This window comes from Nerophis ophidion, linkage group LG08 (assembly GCF_033978795.1).
Source record: "Nerophis ophidion isolate RoL-2023_Sa linkage group LG08, RoL_Noph_v1.0, whole genome shotgun sequence".
In the NCBI taxonomy this organism is placed as follows: domain Eukaryota; kingdom Metazoa; phylum Chordata; class Actinopteri; order Syngnathiformes; family Syngnathidae; genus Nerophis; species Nerophis ophidion.
In genome coordinates, this window is record NC_084618.1 from 32366853 (window position 1) to 32375984 (window position 9132).

The window sequence follows — 9132 nt, forward strand, 5'->3', positions numbered from 1 at the left end:
TTGTAAGGTTCACAAAGACACAAGTTAGTTTTTTTATTCAATATAACAGTGTAACTGTCATACTAAATATGAAAGGTTTATAATCATAACTCCAAAACCAAACATTAATTTGTCTTAAAAAGCCTTTAATATTGAATTTATGTGAGTTTTACCAGAATCAGGTATTTTGGAAAGAATCACAAATACAAAGATTTGCTTTAACTGGCCTCATATTGTTTACACTCAAAATGACAGTTTTTGAAACATAACTGAAAAAATACACATGTAAAATGTTTAATAATGCATGAATAAATGCATCTTTGAGAGTTTTCCTGGAAAAAAAAAACATTTGGTAAGGTTTGCAAAAACAAATTTTAATTTTTTACTCAATTTGACAGTAATGTACTTAGAATCCCGAGATAATGCGAAAAAGGCAATAAAAATGTATTCCAACATATTTCCTAATCCAAACGTGCAAAATGTCTAAAAATGCCTGTGATATTGAATACATGTGAGTTTTCTTGGATACAGTTGTTTTTCTATGGTTTGCAAATACAAAAATGAGGTTTTACTCAATATGACTGTATACTGTAACACTCATTATGACAGTTATTTAAACATAACTCCTATACCACACATGAAAAATGGCTAATAATGCCTGAAATAATGCAACTTTGGGAGTTTTACTCGAAACATATGCTTTTTTTAAATCTTGCAAATGCAAAAAGTAGTTTTTTACTCATTATGACAATAATGTTCTTAGAAACCTGAGATAATGCGAAAAAAGCAATAAAAATGTATGCCAACATATTTCTTAATCCAAACGTGCAAAATGTCTAAAAATGCCTGTGATATTGAATACATGTGAGTTTTCTTAGATACAGTTGTTTTTCTATGGTTTGCAAATACAAAAATGAGGTTTTACTCAATATGACTGTATACTGTAACACTCAATATGACAGTTATTTAAACATAACTCCTACACCACACATGAAAAATGGCTAATAATGCCTGAAATAATGCAACTTTGGGAGTTTTACTCGAAACATATGCTTTTTTAAATCTTGCAAATGCAAAAAGTAGTTTTTTACTCAATATGACAATAATGTTCTTAGAATCCTGAGATAATGCGAAAAAAGCAATAAACATGTATTCAAACATAACTTCTAAACAACACTTGCAACATGGCTAATAATTCCTAGAGATATGTATTTTTGTTAGTTGTACTAGAAAAATGATCTTTTGTAAGTTTCACAAAGACACAAGTTAGTTTTTTTATTCAATATAACAGTGTAACTGTCATACTAAATATGAAAGGTTTATAATCATAACTCCAAAACCAAATATTAATTTGTCTTAAAAAGCCTTTAATATTGAATTTATGTGAGTTTTACCAGAATCAGGTATTTTGGAAAGAATCACAACTACAAAGATTAGGTTTCACTGGCCTCATATTGGTCACACTCAAAATGACAGTTTTTGAAACATAACTCCAAAAATACACATGCCAAATGTCTAATAATGCCTGAAAGAATGCATCTTTGAGAGTTTTCCTGAAAAAAAAAAACATTTGGTAAGGTTTGCAAAAACAATTTTTTTTTTTTTTCTCAATTTGACAGTAATGTACTTAAATCCTGAGATAATGCCAAAAAAGCAATAAAAATGTATTCCAACATATTTCCTAATCCAAACGTGCAAAATGTCTAAAAATGCCTGTGATATTGAATACATGTGAGTTTTCTTAGATACAGTTGTTTTTCTATGGTTAGCAAATACAAAAATGAGGTTTTACTCAATATGACTGTATACTGTAACACTCAATATGACAGTTATTTAAACATAACTCCTACACCACACATGAAAAATGGCTAATAATGCCTGAAATAATGCATCTTTGGGAGTTTTACTCGAAACATATGCTTTTTTAAATCTTGCAAATGCAAAAAGTAGTTTTTTACCCAATTTGACAATAATGTTCTTAGAATCCTGAGATAATGCCAAAAAAGCAGTACAAATGTATTCAAACATAACTTCTAAACAACACATGCAAAATGGATAATAATGCCTAGAGATATGTACTTTTCTTAGTTGTACTAGAAAAATTATCTTTTGTAAGGTTCACAAAGACACAAGTTCGTTTTTTTATTCAATATAACAGTGTAACTGTCATACTAAATATGAAAGGTTCATAACTCCAAAACCAAACATTAATTTGTCTTAAAAAGCCTTTAATATTGAATTTATGTGAGTTTTACCAGAATCAGGTATTTTGGAAAGAATCACAAATACAAAGATTAGGTTTTACTGGCCTCATATTGGTCACACTCAAAATGACAGTTTTTGAACCATAACTCCAAAAATACACATGCAAAATGTCTAATAATGCCTGAAGAAATGCATCTTTGAGAGTTTTCCTGAAAAAAAAAAAAACATTTGGTAATGTTTGCAAAAACACATTTTCATTGTTTACTCAATTTGACAGTAATGTACTTAGAATCCTGAGATAATGCAAAAAAAGCAATCAAAATGTATTCCAAAAATATTTCCTAATCCAAATGTGCAAAATGTCTAAAAATGTATGTGATATTGAATACATGTGAGTTTTCCTAGATACAGTTGTTTTTCTATGGTTTGCAAATACAAAAATTAGGTTTTACTCAATATGACTGTATACTGTAACACTCAATTTGACAGTTATTTAAACATAACTCCTACACCACACATGAAAAATGGCTAATAATGCCTGAAATAATGCATCTTTGGGAGTTTTACTCGAAACATATGCTTTTTTAAATCTTGCAAATGCAAAAAGTAGTTTTTTACTCAATATGACAATAATGTTCTTAGAATCCTGAGATAATGCGAAAAAAGCAATAAAAATTTATTCCAACATAATCCAAACGTGCAAAATGTCTAAAAATGCCTGTAATATTGAATACATTTGAGTTTTACTAGATACAGTTGTTTTTCTATGGTTGGCAAATACAAAAATGAGGTTTTACTCAATATGACTGTATACTGTTACACTCAATATGACAGTTATTTAAACATAACTCCTACACCACAAATAAAAAATGGCTAATAATGCCTGAAATAATGCATCTTTGGGAGTTTTACTCGAAACATGTGCTTTTTTGTATCTTGAAAATGCAAAAATTAGTTTTTTACTCAATATGACAATAATGTTCTTAGAATCCTGAGATAATGCGAAAAAATCAATAAAAAAGTACTCCAACATAATTTCTAAACAACACATGCAAAATGGCTAATAATGCCTGGATATATGTATTTTTGTTAGTTGTACTAGAAAAATAATCGTTTGTAAGGTTCACAAGACACAAGTTAGTTTTTTATTCAATATAACAGTGTAACTGTCATACTAAATATGAAAGGTTTATAATCATAACTCCAAAACCAAACATTATTTCGTCTTAAAAAGCCTTTAATATTGAATTCATGTGAGTTTTACCAGAATCAGGTATTTTGGAAAGAATCACAAATACAAAGATTAGGTTTTACTGGCCTCATATTGGTCACACTCAAAATGACAGTTTTTGAAACATAACTCCAAAAATACACATGGAAAATGTCAAATAATGCCTGAAGAAATGCATGTTTGAGAGTTTTCCTGGAAAAAAAAGCATTTGGTAAGGTTTGCAAAAACAAATTTTAATTTTTTACTCAATTTGACAGTAATATACTTAGAATCTTGAGATAATGCGAAAAAAGCTATAAAAATGTATTCCAACATATTTCCTAATCCAAAAGTGCAAATTGTCTAAAAATGCCTGTGATATTGAATCCATGTGATTTTTACTAGAAACAGTTGTTTTTCTATGGTTTGCAAATACAAAAAATAGGTTTTACCTAATTTGACTGTTTACTGTGACACTCAATATGAATGTTATTTAAATATATTTTCTAAAATATTCATGAAAAATGGCTAATATTGCCTGAAATAATGTATCTTTGGGAGTTTTACTGGAAACATATGCTTTTTAAATCTTCCAAATGCAAAAAGTATTTTTTTTTACTCAATATGACAATGATGTTCTTAGAATCCTGAGATAATGCGAAAAAAGCAATAAAATGTATTCAAACATAACTTCCAAACTACACATGAAAAATGGCTAATAATTTCTAGAAATATTTATCTTTGTTAGTTGTACTAGAAAACATATATTTTGTAAGGTTTGTAAAGCCACAATTTAGTTCTGTGTTCAATATAACAGTATAAATGTTAAACTAAATATGAAAGGTTTATAAACATTACTCCAAAAAACACATGCAAAATGTCTAATAATGCCAGAGGAAATGTATATTTGTGAGTTTTACTGGAAAAAAAATATTTAGTAAGTTTTGCAAAAAAAAAAGTAATTTTTTTACCCAATTTGACAGTTATGTACTTACAACCCTGAGATAATGCGAAAAAAGCAATACAAATGTATTCCATCATAATTTCTAATCCAAACGTGCAAAATGTCTAAAAATGCCTGTGATAATGAATCCATGTGAGTTTGACTAGAAACAGTTGTTTTTCTATGATTTTCAAATACAAAAAATAGGTTTTACTCAATATGACCTTATACTGTAACACTTAAAATTACACTTATTTAAACATAACTTCTAAACCACACATGAACAATGGCTAATAATGCCTGAAATAATGCATCTTTGTGAGTTCTGCTCGAAACATATGCTTTTTTAAATCTTGCAAATGCAAAAAGTAGCTTTTTACTCAATATGACAATAATGTTCTTAGAATCCTGAGATAATGCGAAAAAAGCAATAAAAATGTATTCAAACATAACTTCTAAACAACGCATGTAAAATGGCTAATAATGCCTAGGTATATTTATCTTTGTTAGTTGTACTAGAAAAAATATATCTTGTAAGGTTTGCAAAGACGCAAGTTAGTTGTTTGATTCAATAACTGTCATCCTAATATAAAAACATAACTCTAAAACCAGACATAAAATATGTCTAATAAAGCCTGCAATATTGAATGTTTGTGAGTTTTACCAGAATTAGGTATTTTGGAAAGGTTGACATTAACAAAATGAGGTTTTACTTACTATGACAGTATACGGTCATACTCAAAATGACAGTTTTTGAAACATAACTCCAAAAATACACATGCAAAATGTCTAAAATTGCCTGAAGAAATGTATCTACGTGAGTTTTACTGGAAAAAAAAACATTTGATAAGGTTTGCGAAAACAAAAAGTATTGTTTACCCAATTTGACAGTAATGTACTTAGAATCCTGAGATAATGCGAAAAAAGCAATAAAAATGTATTCCAACATATTCCTAATCCAAACGTGCAAAATGTCTAAAAATGCCTGTGATATTGAATCTATGTGAGTTTTACTAGAAACAGTTGTTTTTCTGTGGTTTACAAATACAAAAAATAGGTTTTATCCAATATGACTGTATACTGTAACATTCAATATGACAGTTATTTAAACATAACTTCTACACCACACATGAAAAATGGCTAATATTGCCTGAAATATTGCATCTTTGGGAGTTTTACACGAAACATATGCTTTTTTAAAGCTTGCTATGGCAAAAAGTAGTTTTTTACTCAATATGACAATAATGTTCTTAATATCCTGAGATAATGCAAAAAAAAAGCAATAAAAATGTTTTCCTTATGTAGCGGAGGATCAGACCACAAACTGCCCTGCCTTCGGCTGCCGCCCAGCTCAAAATGCACCCGACCTCTATGGCCCCTCCTATGAGTGGTGATCCCATTGGAGGGATGACCCACATTGACTCTTCAGGCTGTGCCCGGCCGGGCCCCATGGGGACAGGCCCTGCCACCAGGCGCTTGCCATCGTGAGCAGGGCCCCGGTGACCCGCGTCCGGGCGAGGGAATTATAAGTCTATTTTGCTGTACATCCATAGAATTCTTGGAGCTGCTTTTTATCTGATCCCTCACCTAGGACCTGTTTATCTTGGGAGACCCTATCAGGAGGCATGAAAGCCCCCAGACAACATAGCTCCCAGTCATATTGAGTAAAACCTAATTTTTGTAATTGCAAACCATAGAAAAACAACTGTTTCTAATAAAACTTACATGAGTATATGGGTATGAGTATGAGTTTATTTCGAACATGCAAGCATACAACATAATACATCACAATTTTCAGTTTCTCTTTTCAACATGTTCGAAAAGGAGTAGGAAGAAGCTTTTCTTTTACATAACAGTTGCTAAAATTTTTGTTCACTTCCTGTTCTCAATGTCCTCACAATATACTCCATAAGTAAATAAATAAAAATAAATAAATAAATAATTGTTGAAGTTTTATTCCATACGATGAGATAAGTAAGATTATTTTGAGAATGAAAGAATGTGAATGGGTGAATAAATTCAGAATGTTTATCCTGATTCTTCTTTTTTGTACTTTGTCAACACTTTACGTTTGAAGAGTTTCTTGATGTGGATCATAATTAGTACATTGTTTGATTGCTTTGCTTAATCCATTCCATAGTTTGATTCCACATACAGATGTACTGAAGGTCTTAAGTGTTGTACGTGTGTACAAATGTTTTAAGTTAAATTCTTCTCCAAGATTATAGTTATCCTCTTATGTTGAGAAGAGTTGTTGTATACTCTTCGGTAGCAGTTTGTAGTTTGCTTTGTGTATGATTTTAGCGGTATGCAAATCAACTATGTCGTGGAATTTCAGTATCTTTGATTCAATAAATAAAAGGGGTTTGTAATTTCTCTATATCCAACATTATGTATTATTCTAACTGATTTTTTTTGTAATACTGTTAGTGAATGAAGTGTACTTTTGGAATTATTTCCCCATATTTCTACACAGTGATTCAAATATGGTAATACTAGTGAGCAGTAGAGAATATGAAGTGATTTTCTGTCTAGAACATATTTAGCTGTATTCATTATTGACGTGTTTCTGGCAACTTGATATTGTATTTTTTTACATGAGATTTACAGTTCAAGTTTCCATCAATCATCATACATACACTGTAAAAAAAAAAGTCATATTCTTATGGTTAATTTACTCAAAATTTCTACTGTAATTTTAATTTTTTTTTCAAATAGGTTATACAACTGTAGAATTGAAGATATTATCCATAAATAAACAAACCGCCTGTTATTTTAAGTAATATGCCAGTAATGAAAAACTATGTATATTTCTATTTTTTCACAGAAAAATACCATATTAGTAATACATATAATTTTCTGTTTTCTCAAATTACTTTCAAATTCATGTACAATTACAGTAATTAAATTTCATATAATATTTAGCTTGTTATATAAAAGTCTATGTCCATACTAACAATCTAACAGTTTTATATGTGATTTTAAGGAAAATCTTTTTTTTTATATATTTATGTGTATTTCTATATTCAAGTTGAAAAATATTTGTAGCTTGTTATATATGGGTTTATGCTCATACTAACAATTTAACATTTTTCTCTGTAATATGACACACGTTGGTGACTGCAAGATCAACAGCCATATAGATCACACTGGCTGTAAAAACTAATTTAACACTGTTACAAATATGCACCACATTCTGAACCCACATCAAACAAGAATGAGAAACACATTTTGGGAGAACATCTTCACCGTAACACAAAATAAACACCAACAAACAAATACCCATAATCCCATGCAGCACTACTCTTCCGGGCTACACCCCCCGCAACCACCAAACCCCGCCCATCTCAACCGACGCACGGAGGGGGGCGGTGATGTGGGGTGGTGGCGGGGGTGTAGCCCGGAAGAGTAGCGCTGCATGGGATTATGGGTATTTGTTCTTTTGTGTTTATTTGGTGTTACTGTGAAGATGTTCTCCCAAAATGTCTTTGTCATTTTTGTTTGATATGGGTTCACAATGTGGCGCATATTTGTAACAGTGTTAAATTTGTTTGTACAGCCACCGTCAGTGTGATCTGTATGGCTGTTGATCAAGTATGTCTTTCAGTAAGATTTTTAATCCATCAAAACCTTGTGTAACGTGCGTTTCAGTTGGCTCGCAGTTTATCTGGTAAATGAGTGAATGCAATGAAAGGTTGTCGAGGACGGTAGGGCAATGCTATCACGGCACTCCCTAATAAAAATGTCCGGTCGATATTAGGACAATCCTTCACGGGGGTCACAATAAGTCTCTTGGGAAGATTGGCCATATGTTGCCATGTTGGCATAGCTATCCAAAGAAGGTGAATCCACTTTTCATGTAATCTCCACATAGCGTGGCCCCCTGGTAAATTGAGTTTGAGACTGCTGATCTTAATAATTCGAGTTTGAGACCCCTGATTTTAATAATTCAGAAAAAATCTGTAAAATAATGGTATTTTTCGGTGGGACTGCCAGCATTGTCACTTCATCAAAGTTGGTTGATCGTAATAATTTGGAAAACCTCTTTCGAAAAAAGATATTTTTCTGCAGAACTGTTTGCATCTTGACTTTATTAAAGGTGGTTGATCCTAATAATCTAGTAAAAATCTGTAAAATTACAATATTTTTCCACAAAACGTTTAATGAAAAATTCTGTAAATATAATGTATTTGATCATTATTTGGTTTACAGTGTTTTACTTTAATTTTATGGTTTTCGTTTGGCAGCCGTAGCTGCCAGTAGATGACCTTTTTTTTACAGATTTTTTTTTTACAGTGTAGAAATTTGGTTTCATTCACTCTTTCAATTTCTATTCCGTCTTTTTGTATTTGTGTTTGACTTTCTCTTCTACTGTTACCAAATAGCATTATTTTAGTTTTACTGAGATTCAATGGTAGTCGGATTTTGTCAAACCATTTTTTAATTTGTTAATTTCTTCTGTTATTATTTGTATTATCTTCTGTGTGTTCTCTCCTGAAAAAAACAACACTGTTGTATTATTCGCAGATAATACTAACTTTAAATCTCTTGTTACTTTACAAATGTAATTTATATTGAGATTGAATAATTTAGGTCCTAGTATTGATCCCTGAGGTACACCACAGGATATATTTAGCATTGTAGAAGGATTCTACAATGATTTCAATATCACAGGCATTTTTAGACATTTTGCAAGTTTGGATTAGGAATTATGTTGAAATACATTTTTATTGCCTTTTTCCCAATATCTCAGGATTAAGTACATTCCTGTCGAATTGAGTAAGAAATTACTTTT